This window comes from Micromys minutus, assembly GCF_963924665.1.
Source record: "Micromys minutus genome assembly, chromosome: 27".
In the NCBI taxonomy this organism is placed as follows: Eukaryota; Metazoa; Chordata; class Mammalia; order Rodentia; family Muridae; genus Micromys; species Micromys minutus.
The window spans coordinates 20,896,706-20,919,482 of NC_137962.1; the positions used below are offsets into that span (position 1 = coordinate 20,896,706).

The 22,777-nt window shown below is 46.8% G+C and overlaps 1 protein-coding gene across 1 annotated transcript in view; it reads left to right on the top strand.

The window, feature by feature from the left end:
• The window catches only part of LIMA1 (LIM domain and actin binding 1), a 91,433-nt gene continuing 68,656 nt past the window's right edge, over nucleotides 1-22,777 (top strand). Inside the window, exon 1 of the mRNA XM_080938950.1 lies at nucleotides 1-100. The gene's annotated coding sequence lies outside the window, so the exon portion shown is untranslated. The remainder of the gene's footprint in view (nucleotides 101-22,777) is intronic.

The following is a 22,777-nucleotide window of genomic DNA, read 5'->3' on the forward strand; positions in this document are numbered from 1 at the left end:
CCGCGGAGCTGAAGGTGCTGCAGCCCGGTTGCGACAGGTGCGCTGGGCAGAGCGCAGGACGGCGGCGGTGCAGCGCGAGCCCCGACGGCTTTCGAGTCAGGTAAGCGCCTCCTCTCGCCTCTTCCTCCGCAGCCTGCGTGCGCGCGGAGACCCCCGGCTGCGCCCTGCACTCTCCCGGCGTATTTTGAGGCGGTGGGGAGCAGGAGGTTCACTCCTTGGAGCCCACGTTGGAGGAGCCTCCCATGCTTCGCTCTCCCTTCTGAGAAGTCCCGAGGGGGCCGAGCCTTCGCTGCCCGGGCCCCTGGTCTCCCACGGGATGGAGGGAAAGTGGCATTTCATCAAAAGTCCAAACTCCCTCTCAGGGAGGTAATTCAGCAACTCTTTTCCTTCTTCCACGCGGCCGTTCCTTCTCCAGTTTTTTCTCCCTTCCATTCCTCCAGATGAACTCTGGTTAAGACTTCACATCCTTCCGAACAGTTCCTACTTGCTGTGTCCTTCCCAAATCGCTATGATGTTCTTGAGCTGGGGCCCACCGCTCACTCACATCCGTAGGTGTTAATATTAGGTAACTGTACACCCCTAGCCACACACACTCGAGCTTGAAGTTGTGGGTGCTAGGAGCGAACCATCTGGCACCCGTCCTAGTCTCCTTATTGGTGCTCACAACAATGAGTTTAGCTGATCCTGGTGAGAGATACTGATCTGCTATTGTCTTGCAACTAATTCCAGCCTTCAAAAATCTGCCTAATCCAAATGGTTCTGTTGACTTTACAAGTTAGCCAAAGACTCTGGGGTTATCAGTTTTTAAGGAGTTCCCTCTTGGAGGACAGATCATCTTTTGCAGCTAAGTGGGTAAGTGGGCTACTTTGTGTCTACACAGTTACTGGTACAAATACTATTCCAGTTAGAGTCTGTGGCCGACCAGTCTTTTGGAGTTCCTGTTCATGAAGTGTGATCATGTTTAGACAACCTTCAAAAAACTATAAAGTTAGCAGGGAAGAACAACTCCTCCTCCCCTGCCACTGTCTTCTCTTCCTCCTCTTTCTGCTTCTTCAAAGAATTCTCCACTACCCTGGAGTTGTCTGTCTAGACTAGGCTGGCCAAAATGTGGCTGCCTCTGTCTCTTGAATGATGGCATTAAAGGTGTGCTCCACTGTCCCTGGCCTTCAATGTATTTTTTAAAAATTACCATGTGTGTGATGTGTGTATGCATGAATACCAGCCAGCGTGCCGTGGCAGGCATGTGGAGGTCAGAGGGCAGCTTATAGCAGAGCTGGTTCTCTTTACCTTGGGATTTGAGGATCAGACTTGGGTCCTCAGACTTGTGCGACAAACGTTCGAATCTTCTGCACCATCTTGCCAGCCCAGAAAAGTGTTTTCTTTTGCTTTTTTACATTTATTTAGTGTATGTGTGTGTGTGTATTCGAGTGTGTGTATTCGAGTGTGCGTGTGCACAGGAGCACCATGGCATATACATTGTATGTAGAAGAGAACAGTGGAGGTCCAGGGTCAGGCTTCGTGGCAAGCATCTTTCACCTGATAAGCCATCTTCCCAGCCTGGAAAGGGGTTACCTCTTTTTAAAGGTCTGCATGCACATATATGTGCATCGATGGAATAATATAATTATGGTACTAAATTATGTTAGGAATATTTGTGTGTGTGTGTGTGTGTGTGTGTGTGTGACTTTTATGCCCATTCTTATGTGGATTCAAAGTTCTAAAAGCTCCTACCCTTAAATGGGTTAGGTTTCACCACAGATACAACTACAGTATCGGTGAAATCATTTGCTGGTATTGTTTTGGTATTTCTTGTCTCTCTGCACCTGGCCCCGAACCCCTGGGGCATGTGCACTAGGGAAGCGACCCCCACTGCCGCATAGCCTTTTGAAAATGGGATCAGACCCTGTCTATTATCCAGCAACTGGGTGAGTGGTTGGAGGAGCAGGTCTCACTGTCTATGTGTTAGACTCAGAAGCAGAGTTACCAAGTAGTCCCCCGTCTGTGTGTAGTCTCTGGGCTGGGACAGTACATTGTTAACGTGAGCAAAGTAGTACCATTTTGTAAAAATGACCTCATTGTATAACTTTGTTTGACTTGGTACATTCAGCCTTTGTTCCCAACTCTAGTTAAAGGTGGGGCCAAGTTTCAACCTAATAATTCTAGGAAGAGAAGGCTCAGAAGTGAAAGCAGCTCTATTAACAGTAGAGACACTGTTCGATGCGGAGGTGTTCTTCAGTGCCTTGTTTTGACTCTGGGTGTAGCTCAGCGGTAGAGAGTGAGTTTGGGATGTGTGAGAGACTGTGTTCGACCCCTGCACATGCACACACGGAATATAAAGTCTGTCGTGTCTTATGCCAGTTGGGGCGAAGGTCTGAGCCTTTGAGGGTTCTTTGGGGAGTTTGACAATCTGGTGATCTGAGACTTAGGGTGGCCTTTGAAAGCGCTTCATCTGACCACAGGCTTTTTGTTGAGGTTGGGAGGGGGGAGTTATGTCTCATGGAGCTCAGGCTAGCTTCAGATTGCTAGGTAGCAGAGGCTAGACTTGAACTCCCACACCTCTTGCCTGCGTCCTCCAGAAGACCACAGCTCGTAGGTGTTTAGCTGTGTAGCAAGGACCGAGTCCAGAGGATGGACATGACGTGGCCCCTCCTGTAGGAGCTGTCCTACCTGTTAAAGGAAAGGCTAAGTTAGTAGTGAGTGTGGCAGTTGTCTTACTGGTTTGAGCGATGGCACTCAATAAGCATGTGTCATTGGTGTCCCCTGTCTCGTCCCCTCTGTGCCCTGGAAAGTGTTTTCTGATAGAAAGATTTGTAAAGGCCTCAGGTTTATTTGTATGTAACTGTGTATTTTGAATATCTACAAATGCTTATTAGAATGTGCCAAAAATAATTTTAATTTTTCTGAGGGTTCCGCCAATCAACTGTAATCAGGTATAACTTTATAATTCTATGCCCGAGGCTTATCAAACACGTACACGGAACATTGCCGAGTGTGGGAGATCAGGAGGCATCTTTGCTATAAGTGACTACTTTACTACATATTGGGAAAAAATGTCATTATTTAAGCTGAAAGTGAAACTAGCGTTCAAACTTTTTTCTTGTTTTAGTTTTAAATTAGATTTATTTTGTGTGTGCGTGAATGTATATATATATGTATGTATGTATATATAAGTGTGTGTGTTTGTGTGTATGTATGTGTATATGAGTGTGTGTATGTATGCGTGTGCGTGCTTGTATATGTGTGTGTTTGTGTGTGAGTGTATGTTTGTATGTGTGTGAGTGTATGTGTATGAGTGTGTATATATGTGTGTGTTTGTATGTATGTTTGTATGTGTGTGCTTGTGTATGTATGTGTATATGAATATGTGTTTGTGTATGTGTGTATATATGTGTGTGTTTGTATGTATATGTGTTTGTGTATGCATGTTATATGAATGTGTGTTTGTATGTGTGTATGAGTGTGTGTATGTATGTGTGTGAATGTGTGTGTATGTGTATGTATGTGTATATGAGTGTGTGTATGTATGTGTGCAAATGTATGCCATGGCATGCCTGTGACTATCTGAGTTGTGGAGATCAGCTCTGTTCTTCAACAGTGGAGGTCCTGAGGATTGAACAGACTTGCAGCAGGAACCTTTACCTTCTGAGGCACCAAGCCTGGCTGCAACTTCCAAGCTTCCTGTACCCCCATTACTACAGATGGGTGACCTGCATTTAGATGGAAGAACATCCATTCTACAGATAGGGAATAAGAAGAGGCCACCCTTTAGAAGGTGGCTGGGGTCTCTATCTATGCTTCCTATAGGAAGAGGAAACACTCCATTGTGGACTGTGCCTAACCTCCAGGCGTGGCTAAATCACTTAACACAGGCTCTTGAAGCTTTTAGTAACAAATTAGTGGCTCTGTGTAATTTCCCCTTTATCGATGAGGTTGAGGGGTTTTGGTAAATGGTACTTTTAAAGGGATCGTTCTGATGTGTTTTTTTCTGTGGCTGGACGGAAAGGTCTGAGATGCGAAAACATTTTTAAGATTTCTTTTTAACTATATGTATGGGGGAGGGGCAGTTATGCATGTGGATACAGGTGCCCAGAGAGGACAAAAGTGTCAGATCTCCTTGGATGTAGATTTACAGGAAGTTTTAGGCTGCCTGATTGTGGGTCTCGGAAGAGCTTAAGGGTCCTTAACCTCTGAGCATCTCAGACTCAAATCACTGGAGATTAAATGAAGACTTCTGTCACTAAAAGTGGGAGGTCTCACCCAACAACAGTCCATCAACCTGCGTGTACAATGATTTCCCGTCACATTAAGACATTTGAGGCGGTGGGGGGGGCTGTTCTTTTCTCCACACAGGGTAGCTCCAGCTGCACAGCCTCTGATTCATGCGCACACAGCTTTTTTAAAGGTATGAGTCCATTTTTAAAAAAATATTTTATTTATTCTATGCATATAATCACACTGGTGTGTCTGACACAGCAGAAAAGAGCATCAGATCCCATTACAGATGGTTGTGAGTCACCATGTGGTTGCTGGGAATTGAACTCAGGACCCCTGAAAGAGCAGCCAGTGCTCTAACCACTGAGCCATCTCTCCAGCCCTCCTCGTCATTTTATAAGTAAAATCATATCACTTGCCTGTCTGGTGGTGGAGGACACCTTTAGTCCCAGCACTCGAGAGGCAGTGGTAGGTGGATCTTTGTGAGTTCCAGGACAGCCTGTTTTACAGAGTTCTAGGGCAGTGAGGGCAACACAGAGAAATCCCATCTTGAAAAAACAGTCAAACAACAATAACAAAGACCTTATTTGGCAGCTCTTTTGTCTCATGCAGTGTGGAACAGGTGACACACTGTTTCTCCCAAGTTGAAGATTCCTTGACCTTGGAAGCTCAGCTCCTTGGTTCCTCCTAATGGTTGCCTGAGCTTCAAGCCTGTACCTAGGTTTAGAACATGGTCAGTTCAGAAAGATTATTCCAGAACGTGAGTAAATAAAGGGGCTTAGGCTCCAACCTACCCCTCCCCACTGTCCAGGAGGGAAACTGAGTAGCAATAAGAGCTTCTGATTCTGAACTGTGAGCCTGTCTGTCTAGACATGCTATCCTGTGATTTCTCTCTACCACCCTGTCACTACCTCCATTGCTTCAACTCAGCAGTAATAACAATACTACTACTACTACTACTACTACTGCTACTACTACTACTACTACTACTACTACTAATAATAATAATAATAAACCTTTTTAAATGTTGAGACTGGGTCTCATATAGCCCAGGCTGGCCTTGAACTTGTGATTCTCCTGCTTCTGCCTCCCAAGTGCTGAGACCAAAGTAGTGTGCCGTAGGCTCAGCTTAGTGGGTGCTTAGCGCCCTGTGCCAAACAAGGCTTGGTGCCGTAGATTTGTATTCCTAACTCCGCTAGACAGGCTTCGGTTAAGATCGCTATTGCTGTGATGAAACACCACAGCCAAAATCGGGTCAGGGAGGAGAGATTATTCGGCTAACCCTTCCTCCCACAGCACCGTGCATCACAGAAGGAAGCCAAGACAGGAACTCCACAGCGCTTTCTCACCTGCGGTGGCGGTGGCGTGAGCGCCAGCATTTGCATCTTCCCAAACATTGCCTGAATATCACTTCCTACCTTTTGCTAATTTGATAAATGCTCAAACACTGTTGACTTAATCTGTGTGTTTGTTCCTTTTATTCTGAACGGAGTCAATAGGCTGGGCTGGCCTCGAAGGAAGCGGCCTTGGCTGCCGGGATTACAGATTGTATCACTCTGGCCTTAATGTCTAGTCACTGAGCATTTGTCACACACTCAGCTCCGTTTCTTTTCTTTCTTTCTTCTCCCAGTGACTTGCCTTTCAGTCAGTCCACGTCTCGTTTTTGTTTGCTCTCCAGGGCTAAGATTTTTGCTTTTTTCACTTGTTTGGAATGCTGGGGTCATGGGGGAAAGACGGGCTCTCCAACCAGAATGAATGAGTGGGTTGAAAAAGTGGGAAGTGTCAGAAGTTGGGGCTGTGGTGTGATAAAAGCCCTGTGTGGACAGAGCAGGGGACCCGCCCAGTAGGTGATCCTGGACAAGTCATTCATTGCCAAGTCTCTGTAAGAGCGAAGGGTTGGGCTCATGATCCCAAAGTCCGCTCTGTAAGGCTGCGGTTAGCAAGGCATTCCGGAGTCCCTTCTAGTCCTGTCCCACCGCTCCACCTCCCCCACAGCCCCCCTCCCACTCCCCCAGGCAGACTCCCTAGGGAAGATCGGATGCAGTAGAGACAGTTTCCCCTTGAGTAAGTCTTCATGGAACCCTGAGATCATTGCTTTAGCCCTTTTAACGTTCAGGACCGCAGAAGTTAAAATAAAAACTGCCACAGCGCTTTCTGGTACTCCTGTAGACTGACCCTTGGGAAGCTCGTAGAACAGGCTAGAAAAGCCCTGCTGGCCTGTCACCCAAATCCTGTCCTGTCTGGTGGCTACGAACCAGGTCTCACCCTCACAGGAGAATTTATGTTGCCATGTCCAGTTATTGGACAATGTCTGCTGTTCCAAACAGAAGCCCTTTTTAGTATTTCCTTTGTGATTTCTAGAGGCTCACTTATAAAATGTTACTCTTTGGGCTGAGCATGGTCCTTGCTCCTGGAACTCCTGCATTTGACTGAGAGGAGGGGGGTCATGAGTTCAAGGACAGCCAGGGCTGTAAGAAGAACTTATCTCAAAAAAAAAAAAAAAAAAAAAAAAAAAAGAAACTTAAAAAAAAAAGATACATAAGATAAATGTTCATTTTTATTTCCCTCTTAATTTTTTTAAACTTTGTTTTATTGTTTATGTATGTGTGCAAGTATGCCACAGTGCGCACATGGAGGTCAACTTTCTTTTCTTTTGTTTTTTCAAGACAGGGTTTCTCTGTGTAGCCGTGGCTATCCTGGAATTCACTCTGTAGCTCAGGCTGGCCTCAAACTCAGAGATCCATCGTGGTCTGCCTCCTTGGGATTAAAGGTGTGCACCACCACTGCCTGGTGTCTTTCTTTCATGTGGGAGCTTGGGTTGTCAGGCGCTGTGCAGAACCACGGAGCCATCCTACCATGTTAGGTTTCTAGTTTTTTATTTAATGTGAATGTATATGTGTTTGTGTGTGTGCCCAAGGAAGTCTGAGACCTGCCGGCTCCTTGAGGCCCAGGAGTTGCAGGCAGTTTGGACCTGCCTGATATGGGTGGTGTGATGTCGAACCGTTCTAGAGTCATGTAGATGCTTCAGGGAGCCAGTACCCAAGGATACAGTGGAAATCTCAGTACGAGTCCTTCAAGATGCCCCCAGCGTGTTTCTCTGCGCTTATCTCTCCGCACTACCCACCCACCTGGCACAGCAGCCCCAAGTGATTCATTGTTTCCTGGACCCGCCCGGTTCCCTTCCTGCCTCGGAGCCTTGGCCGTTCCCACAGCCTCCAACTGCCCCCACCCCATTCCCGATGAACTCCCGTTCCTTAGAATCCAAATAAAATGCGACTTAAAACAAACTCCCGAACAGGTATATTCTAGAATTGACTCTCGAGTCATTGGCTGTCATCTCATTTTTGCTTCATTTCTCGCCTTGCTACTTGTTACGGCTTCCTGGGAAGATTACCAGCGCTCTGCGGAGGAGGCTTTCTGCTTCATTGTAGCCGTAACGCAGAGCAGTCGTACTCACAGCATATGCAATGTATCTTATCTCGCTCCCGTGGTATTATATAGTAGTTTAAAGTCCTCTCTGAGGGCTCCAAAGTCAACGTTGAACTGGCTGCCACTCGCCCCTTGGTCATCTTGTTCCTCCCTCTCAGCTCACTCCCTAGCCATTTTATTCCTGCCTCAGGGCCTTTGCCTAGAACCCGACTGGCTGCCTGCCTGTGTCCTCCCCCTCCTTCTGCATTCCGCTCAAATGCCATTCACCAGGAGGCTTTCTGGAGCGGCTCTGGAGCCCCTATCCCCTTCCCCTCAGTACCCCAATCACCCCTGGTGCGCTTGCCCGCCTCACTCACATCCTTCATCTGTCCCCAGCGGAATGGACGTTCCCTGAGACGAGAGACCTTGCCTATCACTGCTAGTTCTTAGCCGCAGACCCTGCCCAGTGTGGTAAAAGCTCAGTAAATATTTGCTGGGCGAATGAATAAGCATTGAAGATAGACTTCGAGTTTTAACGAGTCTTGCGTGGGTTTGCAGTCCAAAAAGGTGTGGCGCTATCTTTTAAATGGACAGCAGCCGGGGGAGTTCCGTGTGGGTTCACATCAGGTGGCACCCTCTGAGGATTTCTGGAGGACAAAGGCTACAATGGTAGCTGGGGTTTGGTTCCGTCGTCGGTGCAGATTTCCAAGGTGATCCCAGGATCAGGACACTGGTCGGCTGCCACTGTGTGCGCCTGCGCGTCAGCGCGTCTGCGTACTGAGTTGCCACTGAGAAAAATGGCGCTTTTGGCTCTCAGTAGCTTCTAATTTTTTCCTCCTTTGTTGGTTTTGTTTTTAGAGAGTTCTCTGAGTAGCCCTTGCTGACCTGGAACTCACTCTGTAGACCAGGCTGACCTTGAACTCACAGAGATCCGCCTGCCTCTGTTGGGATTAAAGGCAAGCACCACCATCACCCAGCTCTCTCCTTACCCTTTAAAAGCCCGGAATCCAGCGGGTAAATGCCTCGGGACCCAGCAGACTTCTGCTTTCCTCTCGGGGAAGAAACGGTCCCGAGCCCCCAGGAATGCTGAAATTATGTTCCCTCTACTTAACTTGGAATGAGACCAAGTAGAAATGCTTTGACAATAGCTGTGAATCAGGTTTGCTTACTTGCAACTAATTAAACCTGACATTATACCAAAGTCATCTCTTCCCCCGCTCCATCTCTCTCCCTCCCCCTTTCCCTTTTTTCCCTTCCCCTCCCCCACATTGGACTTGAACTCACAACTGTCCCTTCTCGGTCTCCCTAGTCCTGGGAGCCCAGGTGTAACCCCATGCCTCAGAACTGACTTCCAGCCTTTTCCTATTGTCATGACTGGATGGCCTTACTTTTTTAAACACCTCCCCCCCCCCCCCCCCCCCGCTCTCTTCTCCCTACCATTGGCTTCAGGTTTTAGTTCATGAAGGCCTTTCATTGCAGCTTAAGTTTTCAAAGCGCTTTTGCTTTTTTTCCTCTCACGTAACCCTCAGAATATTTGTGTCACTTAATATCTGGCTTTTAAAAGAAGAGCCTGAGACTCACTCAGTAGGTAAAGCTCCTGCTGTGCAAGCTTGAGAACCCGAGTTTGCATTTCCAGAACCCCAAAAACACCACATGCACTATCTTTCCCCTAACCTTCATGTTCTTATGACAAGAGACCCTGGAAGCTGGTGGATAGTCTAGCTTGGCATAAGCAAGCAGGAGAGAGAGAGGGAGAGGGGGGGTAAGGAGGGAGGAAGGAGGGATAAGAGAGAAGGGGGAGTAAGGAGGGAGGGAGAGAGAGAGAGAGACCCTGCCTCAAAGAAGGTGGAAAGAGGAGACAGACATCTGAGGTTGACCTCTGACCTCTACATACTTGCTATCATACATACACGCCTGCAGTCACACACAAACATGCTTATATACAGTGCGCGCACACACACATAGGCAAAGATTAAAACACAACTGAGACCCAGTGAAGTTGACTCTTCCATGCTAACTGAAGCATTAAAGATACAAACGTTACAATTCAATTGAGCCATTGATATTGGTGCTAAAATGCAGCTCACTCCTGTAAGTCCAGCACTTGGAGGATAGACAAGAGAGGAATTTAAGGTTGTCTTGGTTATGTAGCCAGTTTGAGGCTGTCATGGGTTATATAGAAACAAGAAGGTCAGAGATGAGAGACGGCTCAGCTGCCAAGAGCACCTGTTGCTCTTCCAGAAGACATGGATTCCATTTCCAGCACCTACATGGTGACTCAACCGTCTAGAATTTCAGTTCCACGAAATCTGATGCCCTCTTCCGACCTCCACAGGTACTGCATGCACATGGTGACGAGCCATACATGCAGGCAAACATATAAACGGGTAAAAGGAGGGGAGGGGGCAAAACCAAAACATCAATATTTATATGTTTGTAATTAATCCCTAAGAAATAAGGTACGGAGCATCATTCTTGGGGGGTTGCCTGGCATTACTGTTTCCGTGGTTTGCGTGGTTTGCATGGCTTCCTCGGCCATGTGGTTTGATGATTCCTTACGGGACCACACTAGCTGTTCTTACCCTTGGTTCAAGCACCATCCTGTGCTCCTCCTCTTAGGTTCTCACAGAAAGGCAGGATTAGAGAGCTCGCTGGAGAAGAGTCACGCTTCATTAAGTCTGTTTAAATCTCCTGCTTAAAGGAATTGGCTCCATTATCTGAACTGGCTCTTCAGATTGAGCAAGCTCTGAGGAAAATCATCTAAAATTTCAGATAAGAACTGAAGCCAGGCCTTTCCTGGAAGTGGCCAATAGCAAAACTAAGAAGGCCTGTGTCTGGATGGGGTGTTGATTAATTACTAAGGACACGGACTGGGGTAAGGAGGTTCTGTCTTCAGGAGCAGCTTAGGACCCTCCTAGCATAAGGCGAGTGTCCTTAGCTCCTGACCCCCTCGAGAAACAGATGAGCTGACTCCCCCCATTGATTATTTTCTCTTAATTAAGCTTGTAATTGGCAAGACCTGTGAGCATGTGGTTTACAGACAGATACTTGGTTTGGCTTGTTTTGTTTTTCAAGACAAGGTTTCTCTCTGTAGCCCTGGCTGTCCTGGAACTTGTTCCATAGACCAGGCTGGCCTCTAACTCAGAGATCTGCCTGCCTCTGCCTCCTGAGTGCTGGGATCATCGCCGCTGGCTCTGAGGTACTCAGTGACATGTGGGACTTTGTTGAACCCTGTAGGGAAAGTGTTCCCTGTGCATGCCACACGCATGTGATGTGCCGATGGTCACGTATGTAGTAGTGCATAGGATTAAAGGAGAAACAGTCTAGTGAGAAGCCTTGCCAACTGTTCATTTCCAATCTTTCTCACATCAAGTAGACTTTTCCCCACTTTCGTCTTAAATTTGAAATTATTGGCAGTCTTTTTTTCTGTCGGTTTCTCTTACTGTATGTTTAACAAGACCAAACCTGCTGAAAAACCCTCGCGTGAGCTCTTCGCCCTTTGCATCGAGTTAATTATCAACAGGAGTGGAGAGCGGGAGGCAGGGAGGAAGCAGAGGACAAAGAAACAAATCGTTATTTGGGACTGAGGTGGAGGTTAGCGTATATGTATCACAGCTGGTAATTGTTTAATTTAAAGGGAGAAAAAGAGAGGTTCCTGGATGATCTTTTATGACCTACAAATTTCAGATCAAAGTGACTTTTTTAAAGGTTATAAATTGTATTTTATGTTTAAAGAAGATATGTGAAAATTACCACAATTATACATCTAACAAGCTAACTTAGGTTTCTTCTTTTTTTTTTTTTAAGATTTATTTATTTATTACATATGAGTACACTGTTGCTATCCTCAGACACACCAGAGGAGGGCATCAGATCCCATTACAGGTGGTTGTGAGCCACCATGTGGTTGCTGAGAATTGAACTCAGGACCTCTGGAAGACCAGTCGGTGCTCTAACCACTGAGCCATCTCTCCAGCCCCTCTTTTTTTCTTTTTTACATTAGATTGTTTTGCATGTACATTCCTTTGCTCACACATGGAGTCAGAGAGCAGCTTTTGGAGCGAGCTCTCTCCTTCCACCGTGTGGGCACCGTGGGGTTTCTGAAAGGCAAGAGACCTCTACCACTAAGCCAGGAGCAGCCCAACTTTCTTTCATTGGTGAATGGACAGAAATAAGTTGAGTCTGTTCCACAGCCACACTTCCACTTTGTTCAGGCGGAAGTCACCTTGTTTCCAGCCTCGCCCCTAAGTGAACAGGAGTTGATTTTCTTTCTGAGCCTCAGGTTCTTTCTGTACAGAACACTCAAAACAAATAAGGAAACAAAAGACCTTGGCCATGCATGTTGCTGTGAGCCTGCCCGCCCAACGCTCCTGAGGCAGAGGCAGCAGAAGTTCATGTTCCAGTTCCAGGCCAGGCTACATAGCAAGAGCCTGCCTTAGGAAAAGGACCCTTGGGCTGGAGAGGTGGCTCAGTGGTTAGAGCACTGACTGCTCTTCCAGAGGTCCTGAGTTCAAATTCCAGCAACCACATGGTGGCTCACAACCATCTGTAATGGGATCCGATGCCCTCTCCTGGTATGTCTGAAGACAGCTACAGTGTACATCTATATAATAAATAAATAAATCTTTTCAAAAGAGAAAAGAAAAAAAAAGGTCCTCTGAGTTTGAGGCCAGCCTTGTCTACAGAGAAAGTTTCAGAACAGCCAGAGCTACACACAGAAACCCAGTCTCAAAAAACTGAAAGAAAGAAAAAAAAAAGCTTGCAAGATGTTAGGAATTTGGTTTTTTATTTGCTTTGCTTTGTTATTTTGTTTTTTGAGCTAGGCCCTCAAGTAGCCCAGGCTGGCCTCAAACTCGCTGTGTAGCTAAGGATAGCTAGATGACCTAGACCTTTGTTTATTAATTTTGTGTTGTGTGGGGTGGGGGGTGGGGGCATTCGCACATGCCACAGCTTGTGTCTGGAGATCAGGGGACAGCTTTGTGAAGTCAGCTTTCTCCTCCCAGGACAGACCCCAGGAATCGTAGTGCTTGATTGTTAGGCCACAGTCACCTTGTTGCCCTTTCAGTGGTCCTAAAGGCCTCTTACGTTTCTGGACGTCTGGCCACAGTGTCCCAAGTGGGATTCCAGGCATGAGTCTCCAGGCCTAAGTACCGTGCAGTGCTAGGGAGAGAACCCGCGGTCTTGGGCATGTGAGCATTCTACCAACTCAGCTGGAGCCTCAGCCCCAAACATAAAGTACTTTTATGGTCATACGGCCACCATTTTTACCGAACAGTTTAGCAATGAACTAAAAGCACCGGGAGACAAAGCTTTAGGGAATTGTCTTCATGGTGCCCAGAAAAAACCCTTTATGTTTACCTGAGCTGACAGGGCAGAGCTGCAGACCAGGTCAGGGCTTCTGGACTGTGTCTTTTGCCATCTTGACAGCCCTAAAGAAGCCTGTTCGGACTACCCTGGATGCCCGGCGTGTTATTCTCAGCACGCTGTTAGCCTGTGGGAATCAGAGTCTGTAAGACTTGTAAAGTCTGGTCTGTCACTTGTTTTTGTTGTTTGGAAACAAACAAAAACAGAGCCCCAGCAGGATAGAACTTGCAGCAATCCCCCTGCCTTAACCTCTTGAATACTGGGACGGCAGGTGAGAGCAGCAAGGCCTATCTGGTTCTACTACCTTTCATTTTATTTATTTATTTTTACTTATTTATTTATTGGGCAGCTTGTGGGGGTTGTTTCTTCCATTTCACCATGTGGATCCCGGGGACTTGAACTCCGGTCATCAGTCTTGGCAGCTTTACCTGTTAAACCATCTCCAGGACCCTGGTCCTAAGACTCGGCAACTATGTGACTCGGGTTGTGAAGCTACAGGGGCCTGGCAGAGACCTAGTGTCCGTGGGTAGGTGGCTAGAAGGCTGTCTTTCTCCCTGCTCTGGCTAATGACCCTGGGAAAGAGGACGGAACTAACTCCAAGTCTCTTTTGCACTGGGATCCTAGAGGAGGCTTTTCAGAGGCACCTTTGGACTCCCCGTGAGAGGGTCATCTCCAGCCCGACGTCATCGCTCACTCTGTAATTCCAGCGACCGGGAGGCTGGCCTAAGAGGACGGAGAGTGTGATCATATAGTGAGAACCTGTCTCAAAAAGAGATGGAGCCTCTGATGATGTTTGGGTGGCCCCTCCCGGATTAGGAAGTACTGGACGCCAGGAAGAGAGCAGGCCCTGAGGCACAGCCCCAAACAACGAATTTCTCTCAGGGCTGTATAACACCAGTCAGGCTTCCCATTGGGCTGGGCACTGGAGCGTAAGATGTGGGTGTTATATGAAAGAGACATCAGCAGAGACAGGTTTCCACCTGTACATCAGGTGCCATTTATGCCTGCAAGGAATATTAATGAGGTCTGGGTAAGAATCAGGCACCAGGGAGGGACAGCTGCAGGGAGGGACATCTTAACTGTGCAAGGAGTTCTACGTCACATTCGGAAAGCTCTCATGCAATTAACAAGCATAATTAAGTTGTAGAGGTAATAAACCATTTATAAGTGACATTTAAAAATAAATGCTGGGCTGGAGAGATGGCTCAGTGGTTAAGAGCACTGGCTGCTCTTCCTGAGATTCAGAGTTCAAATCCCAGCAACCGCGTGGTGGCTCACAACCATCTGTAATGGGATCTGATGCTCTCTTCTGGTGTGTCTGAAGACAGCCACAGTGTACTCATATACATAAAATAAATAAATAAATCTTTAAAAAAATGCCAATGAGATGGTGGCGCAGCTCATAAAAGCGCGTGTTCCATACACACCTGACGACCTGCTTGGACCGGCAGAAGTCATGGCGGATGGAAAAAGCACACATTCCCCAAAAGCGTGCATTCTAAATGCCCAGTGACCTGAGAAGGGATTGTCAGATTCATGGTGCAGGGAGAAATGCAGTCCCCAAGAGCTGTCTCTGAACTCCAGATGTATGCCATAGCACAAGCAGGTCACACACACACACACACACACACACACACACACACACACACACACCACACATCACACAGACACCACACACACACATACACACTAATACACACATAACACACACACAAACACCACACACACATATACACCATACACACCAAACACACACATACATATACCACACACACAGAGAGTTGTAATTTTAAAAGAAAATAAATGTAGTTTCAAAGGGGGAATACCATTTTCCACGTCTCCTGTCAGGCAGGGGAAAAGTTAAAACAACTTAGGTCTCTCTCTTGTATAGTGGCTGTTTCAAATATATAAATTGATGTGACTTTTCTGAGAGAAATTCAGGAATGTCTATTGAAATTTTGGGAAGCTCCTTTGTCCATCAAAGGCGCACCTCCAGGTGGGCACTGAGCTCACATTCATTGCGGGCTCACGAGGAAGAGCCAAGCGACCTCACTGTTCGTTGATACTCCTTGATAAGTTAAGATATCACACAGCATGGTGCTGTGCCATTCTGGATGGTGGGAGATTTCTTTGTGACTGAGGTGGGAAAATGGACAAAGGGGGAAAAAAGCCACTTCTGTCAAACAAGGATATAACAAAAAGCCTTTGGGTATTTTCCATATAGTCTTGGTTGATTGTGAGAGCCCAGGCTATCCCTGAACTGGCAGCACCCTCCCCCACTGGTCTCAGCTTCCTTAGCGTTGGGATTACAGGCGTGAGCTGTTCTGAGCTGCTGCACTATTGCACTGTTTAACTGTGTGTTAACGTCTTGGCGCCTCAGTTTCCTCATCTGCAGAGTCAGCACCGCCTGCTTAGGTCATCGGGTGAGGGCTCTCTGCACAGTGGAGACAGAAATGGTGCCGGACTCCACCCTCAATCTGTGGACACGATTAAAGATGAGAAAGCTTTCAGCACCAGGAGAGACAATTGGAACTGGAGGGCGTTTCGGGGAGAGCTACAAACCTAGGGCAGTGGAAATCTATGAAGGATCCGTAACTGAGACCCCTAGAAATGGAGGATACAGAGCCTGAACCAACCATCTCCTGTAATTAGGCAAGACTGCCAGCCAAGGGATTGACACAGCAACCCAGCCACAAAACCTTTGACCTACAATGTGTCCTGCCTGTACGATATGCTGGGGTAAAGGTGGCGCAGAAACTGTGGGAGTGGCCAGCTAATGTCTGCTCCATGGGAGGGAGCCCACCCCTGACATGCCTGGAGGCTGGCAACCAGAGGCTGGGTAGCCTGAAGACCTAGCTAAAACCAAACATGCCCGGCAACAGACAAACGGAAGATTCCAGATGCTGTTCTGATCTGCTCTCCTCAGAGGCAGGAGCCTAACGTAACTGTCAGCAGAGAAAGCTGATGGAAGCAGATGTGGAGACTTACAGGCAGACGTGGAGGGGGGAGAATTGTAGGAGCCAGTGGGGTCAAGGACATCACAGGGAAACACTCAGAACCAAGTAACCTGGGCTCATGGGGACTCGTGAGCAGAGACTGGTTTGAGACACTGAACCACCAAACAGGAAGCCCTCTGCCTGTATGTTACAGTTGTAGCTTGGTCTTCATGTGGGACCTGACGGTGGGAGTGGGGTGACTCTGATTTATTTGCCTGCTTTGGGGACCTTTTCCTCCTACTGCGTTACCTCATTCAGCCTTGATTTGAGGGAAGGCGCCTGGTTTTATTGCAACTGCCATATTTGGTTGATATTCCTGGGAGCCCTGCCCTTTTCTGAAGGAAAATGGGGGAGGAGAGGATGGACGGGACACACACACACACACTACACACATGCATGTGCACATGCGACACAGAAGAGTGGAGGGAGGGAAAACTTTGGTGGGATGTAATATGTAATATGTAAGAGAACGAATTTTTAAAATGTGAAAAAGTTGTAGGGTAGGGAAAACATTCTACTCTGGTAAACTTTTGTTCTAAAAACATGAATTAAAAACAAAAGCAAAAAAGAGTAGAACTTTTAAGATTTTTATTTTATTTATTTATTTATTTATTTATTTATTTATTTATTTATTTATTATGAGTACACTGTAGCTGTCTTCAGACACCCCAGAAGAGGGCATCAGATCTCTACAGATGGTTGTGAGCCACCATGTGGTTGCTGGGAATTGAACTCAGAACCTCTGGAAGAGCTGTCAGTGCTCATAACTGCGGAGCCATCTCTCAATCCCCCAAGAGCAGAACTTTTAAACTGGGAGGCAGGCATGGTAGCAAATGCCTTTAGTCACAAAAGTTAGAAGGCAGAGGCAGGCGACTGTGAAGCCACTCTGGTTTATATAATGACTTCCAGACCATCCAATTGAGACCCTAACTCAAAACTCCCAAAATAATCAAACCAACTTTCTTAATTGAGCTGGGCATGGTGGTGGAACATGACTGTAACCTATCGCTCAGGAGTCAAAGGCCAGCATGGGTCACCTAGTAAGACCCTGGTCCCCTCAGTAAGAATCTGTGTTGGGAGATGGCTCAGTTAGCGTAGCGCCCGACACATGAGCATGGTGGCCCGGGTTTATCACCAGTGTCTAGTTAAAAGCTGGATGTGGTGGGTTTTCCTCTAACTGTAGCATCCAGCAGTGTGGGAGAGAGGCAGCTCTCCAGACCTCCCAGCTAGCTAGCTACTCCAGCCAATCAGAGAGCTCTAATCCCCGGAAGAGACTGTCCGGAGGTGGAGACAGGATGATCAGATACACAGAGAGTAAAGCCAGTCTGGGCTATGTGAGTCTCAAAAAAACACACGTAAAGGAAATGCAGCACTAATGGATTTTATTCATTTAAAATGCTCATTTACTGAGTTTTATGTGTATGCGTGTGTGCCTGCATGAGTTTCAGTCTATCCTTTACATGAAGGGGCCCAAAGTGGATTCTGGGAATCCAACTGAAGGGTGGAGGCAACAGAGCTCACAGTCACGGAGCCGTCTCTCCAGCCCCCGGGTATTTATTTTTTGGGCCTGGTCTTGCTATAACCCAGACTGGTCTGCAGTAATCCACCTGTTTAGCCTTCTAGGTGTTGGGTTTACTGACATGTGCCACTATGCCCAGATTTGAAAAGAGAGAATACTAGTAATTATCTTACTGTTTGGCTTTGTCTTGGTTTTGTTGTTGTTTGAGACAGGGTCTCACTGTGTAGCTTTAGTGGAATTTGTAGATCAGGCTGGCCTTGAACTCACAGAGGTCACCTGCCTCTGCTTCCTGAGATTAAAGGCATGCACCAGCACTCCTGTTTTATTTTATTATTATTTGTTTTTAGACCCCCCCCCCATGAGTCTTTTTCTGTACCCCAGGCTGGCCTGGAACTTACTCCTGTCTCAGCTTCCTAAGTGGTGAGATGACAGGTATGAGCCATTGTTCATACAATTTTTGTTTTTGCTGCTGTTTTTTAAGACACAGTCTCTGTGTAGCCCTGGATGTCCTAGAACTTATTCTGTAGACCAGGCTGGCCTCAAACTCAGGATATTTGCCTACCTGTGCCTCCTTAGTGCTGGGATGAAAGGTGTGCACCACCTCTACCCAGCATCATACAAACTTAAGATTTATATTATTTTCAAGTATGTGTGTGCTTGGGCATGTGCAGGTGTGTGTATACATTTGTGTGTGTGTGCTTGAACATGTGCATATGAATGTATACATTTGTGTGTGCTTGAACATGTGCATATGAATGTATACATTTGTGTGTGTGTGTACTTGAGCATGTGCAGGTGTGTGTACATTTGTGTGTGTGTACTTGAGCATGTGCATATAGATGTATACATTTGTGTGTGTGTGTGTACTTGAGCATGTGCAGGTGTGTGTGTACATTTGTGTGTGTGTACTTGAGCATGTGCATATAGATGTATACATTTGTGTGTGTGTGTACTTGAGCATGTGCAGGTGTGTGTGTACATTTGTGTGTGTGTACTTGAGCATGTGCATATAGATGTATACATTTGTGTGTGTGTGTACTTGAGCATGTGCAGGTGTGTGTGTACATTTGTGTGTGTGTGTACTTGAGCATGTGCAGGTGTGTGTGTACATTTGTGTGTGTGTACTTGAGCATGTGCAGGTGTGTGTGTGTACATTTGTGTGTGTGTGTACTTGAGCATGTGCAGGTGTGTGTGTACATTTGTGTGTGTGTGTGTGTGTACTTGAGCATGTGCAGGTGTGTGTGTGTACATTTGTGTGTGTACTTGAGCATGTGCAGGTGTGTGTGTGTAAATTTGTGTGTGTACTTGAGCATGTGCAGGTGTGTGTGTGTATACATTTGTGTGTGTGTGTACTTGAGCATGTGCAGGTGTGTGTACATTTGTGTGTGTACTTGAGCATGTGCAGGTGTGTGTCAATGACTCAGCATGTAGTGCTGGGAGTTGAGCCTGTGTCCTCTGGAAGTTCAGTCAGGGCTCTGACCCGGAGCCACCTCTGCAGCCCCATTGTGAATTCTTTCCCATTGGAGCCTGTGGCAGACTGTCATCTTGACTACACAGAGGGAGGGCTGCCCAAGCCTGGTAAACACTGGCAGTGGAGTTGGAGTTACCAGGTAATGATGGTAACCATGGCGAGACGGTGGGCGATGCATGCCCTGAGGGAGGCACCTCGGCCATCATGACGCCCGCTGACTTTCAAGCTGTGATGGATGTTTTCTTTTCTTTTTTGGTGCTGGGATTTAACCCGGTGTCCGATGGGCGCTCATCGTAGGTTCTACTGCCGATCCACCTCCCAGCTCTAAAACTATACTTTTAAAAACAAGAGCTTATTAAGACATAATTTACACACGTGCAACATATGTATTTAAGTGTCCCATGCAGCGGGCTTTAACGTACCCGCACGGTCCAGCAGCCATCACCAAAATCAGCTTTACATTTTGTCTCCTCCCAGAAAAACCCATACGGAATCCTTCGGTTGTATTTCCTTCTTTCCCCAGACAGGGAACCGCGGACCCCCTTTCACAGATGCAGCCACTCTGGACTAGACGGTGTCCTGCAAAGTGTTTTCCAGAGGCCGTCCGGGGCACAGCATATATACTTTCATGGCAGAACCTTAGTTCATTGCTGTCCTAGTCAGGGTTTCTATTCCTGCACAAACATCAGGACCAAGAAGCAAGTTGGGGAGGAAAGGGTTTATTCCGCTTACACTTCCACATTGCTGTTCATCACCAAAGGAAGTCAGGATAGGAACTCAAGCAGGTCAGGAAGCAGGAGCTGATGCAGAGGCCATGGAGGGATGTCACTTACTGGCTTGCTTCCCCTGGCTTGCTCAGCCTGCTTTCTTATAGAACCCAGGTCCACCAGCCCAGGGATGGCACCACCCACAATGGGCTGGGCCCTCCCTCCTCCCCCCTTGATCACTAGTTGAGAAAATGCCTTCCAGCTGGATTTCATGGAGGCATTTCCTCAAGGGAGGCTCCTTTCTCTGTGATAACTCCAGCTTGTGTCAAGTTGACACAAAACCAGCCGGTACAATTGTCTCACGGATATACCACATCCTGCTTGTACATTGATCGATCGTGCCGTGGACATTTGGATTGCACCCACCATTTGGGTATTGTGAATAACAATGCTGGGGACTGTTGTGTGTGTTTACATGGGCTTTTATTTTGGATAATTGGTTGGACTGGTTGATCGATTTAGACAGGGTTTCACATTGATTGATTGATTGATTGATTGATTGACTGACTGGATGATTGATGACTTATTTAGATAGGGTCTCACAATGATTGATTGACTTAGACAGGGTCTCACATTGATTGATTGACTGACTGGCTGACTGACTGACTGACTGATTGATTGATTGATTGATTGATTGATTTAGACTGGGTCTTATCATATAGCCCAGGCTGGCCTCCAACTCAGAGTGCTGCTACCTCAGCCTCCTGAGTGGTAGAATTTGAGGTGTATGCCATCACGACCTTTGTGATTTTTGTTTTCAGACGACAGAAGATCTGCAGATTTGTTAGGGATGGGTGGTGTGGTAATTTGATATACGGACACATTATCTTGAATGCACATACATGGGTTCTTTTCTATATGAGTGTATGCAAACACATGGGAAAAGCGCTAAATCATATAGAAGTTTATACGTAATCTTTTAAAGAACTGGTACCCTTTCCAAATGATCGGACTATTTTTCTTTCCCATCCACAGTACACACATTCCAGCTCTTGTATCCTTACCAGCACATACCAAGCTACAATTTCATAAGCGTGCCTCACAGTAAAAGATACTCCCATCTTCTACTGGCCATTGTGACACATACTTTTAATTCCAGCACTCAGGAGACAGAGGCAGGGAGGTCTGAGTTCACAGCCAGCCTGGTCTACATCGTGAGTTCCAGGACAGCCAGGGCTACACAGAGAAACCCTGTCTCAAAAGCAAAAACCAAATAAACAAAGAAAAGAAAAAGAAATATTTTATCTTCCTACCCAGTTCACTCACACACAGCTCAACAGCATTTTTACAGATGTTTACCTATTGTATAATCAAAGTAGCTACAATCTTCTATTCCTTTTTATTAAAACAAATAAATGGGCTGAGGCTATAACCCAGTGAGCTTTCTCACTGAGTTACTGAACACAGTTTGCTGGAGGCTCTGGGTCCATTATTCAGCTTTGCAAAAACAAAAGCAAGAGCAACGAGCAGGCCGGTTCTGACTCCCAAAACTGGTTTTGAAACTCATTAATTGTGCCCTGGAGTTAGAAAAACACTAGGCCATTGTAAGTCTCATCTTACACAAGAGGGCGGCCAAGGCCCAGACAGGTGTCTTCCTAGGTCACTTGGCTAATTAATGGCAGAGGCAATATTAGAGCCCACGCCTGTTATCTTCTGGTTTGGTTTTTAAATTGAAATTTAAAGTCTATTCCAGCTGCAGTGCAGATTATTCTGATTTTTCAGGGCCCCATCACAGGACCTGCTCCTGAGTCCTTCCTAAGAAAGTGGCCTGTATTTCTCTGTTTTGTAAATTTTTGCAGTCTCTGGCACCGTGGGGCCATGTGGGTTTGGCTCACATAACACGGAGTAAATGCATGAGAGAGCCTGGGAACACTGATGTTAGAAGGAAATCTCCCAGGCTCCGTGTCTGTGGCCAGTGGAAAACGTGGGCCTGACCGAGTGCCAGAGGTCACAGGCCACATCACTAACTGGCTTTTTAATGTAATATTTCGTTTTGTTTTTCAGCCCTGGGGGTTGAGCATAGGGCCTTATGCATGCTCTGCGAGCACTCCACCTCTACGTTTAGTTTTCGTTTGTTCTTCATGCCTTTTCCACCTGAAGACTGCTGTCCGCCTGGCTCCTCACTGTCCCAGCCTATGACAAAGATGGCGGAGAGTCTCCGGGTGGTGAGGAAGGTTGTCTCTTCCTTTCGAGTTCGCATTTGTGTGTTTTTCTTTCCTTTGCCTTCCCTCTCTGCCCCAAGTGCTGGGGATTGACCTACAGCCTGAAAAATGCTCCGCTGCTGAACCTCACCTTTAAAAAAATAAATATTTTGTTTGTTTTGAGGCAGTGTCTCACTTTACCTTGGTTGACTCTGTAGACCAGGCCGGCCTCAAATTCGTAGAGATCTGCCTGCCTCTGCCTCCTAAGCACTGGGAATGAATGCGTGCACTGCCATGCCTGGTGCTTGTTTTGTTTTAAAAAAAACTTTAATTTTTGTTGTTTGTGTGGGCTGGAGTTACAGGTGGTTGTGAGCCACCATGTAGGTACTGGGGTCATCTGGACGATCAGCTTTAACCACTGAGCCACCACTTTAGCCCCGTCTTTTTATTATTTTTTAAATTGTGTATGTGCATGTGTGTTTGTGTGGGAGTGACATGCACTGAGCAGAGCTTTCGGGTCCCTGGAGAGGCCTGTGGTCTGTGAGCTGCCTGACCTGGCTGCTGGTAGCAGAACCCAGGTTCTCTGCAAGAACAGTGCAGCCCCTAAAAGAGCGATCCTCCCAGGCCCTTTGGTTTCCTTTAACATAGGCTCTCAGGTAGCCCAGGCCAGCCTTATACTTGCCATGTAGCCAAGGCTGGCCTCAAGCATCTAATCCTCCTGCCTCCATGTCCACAGTGAGGAGTTACAGGTGTGTGTCAGCACAGCTGGCTACTTATGAGGAGTTACAGGTGTGTGTCGCACAGCTGGCTACTTTTGTAGATCTTTCAGAAGAATCGTTTTAAATTAGATAACCAGATGAGAAAAAAATTATGAAAATAAACTACTCATTGCACACTGA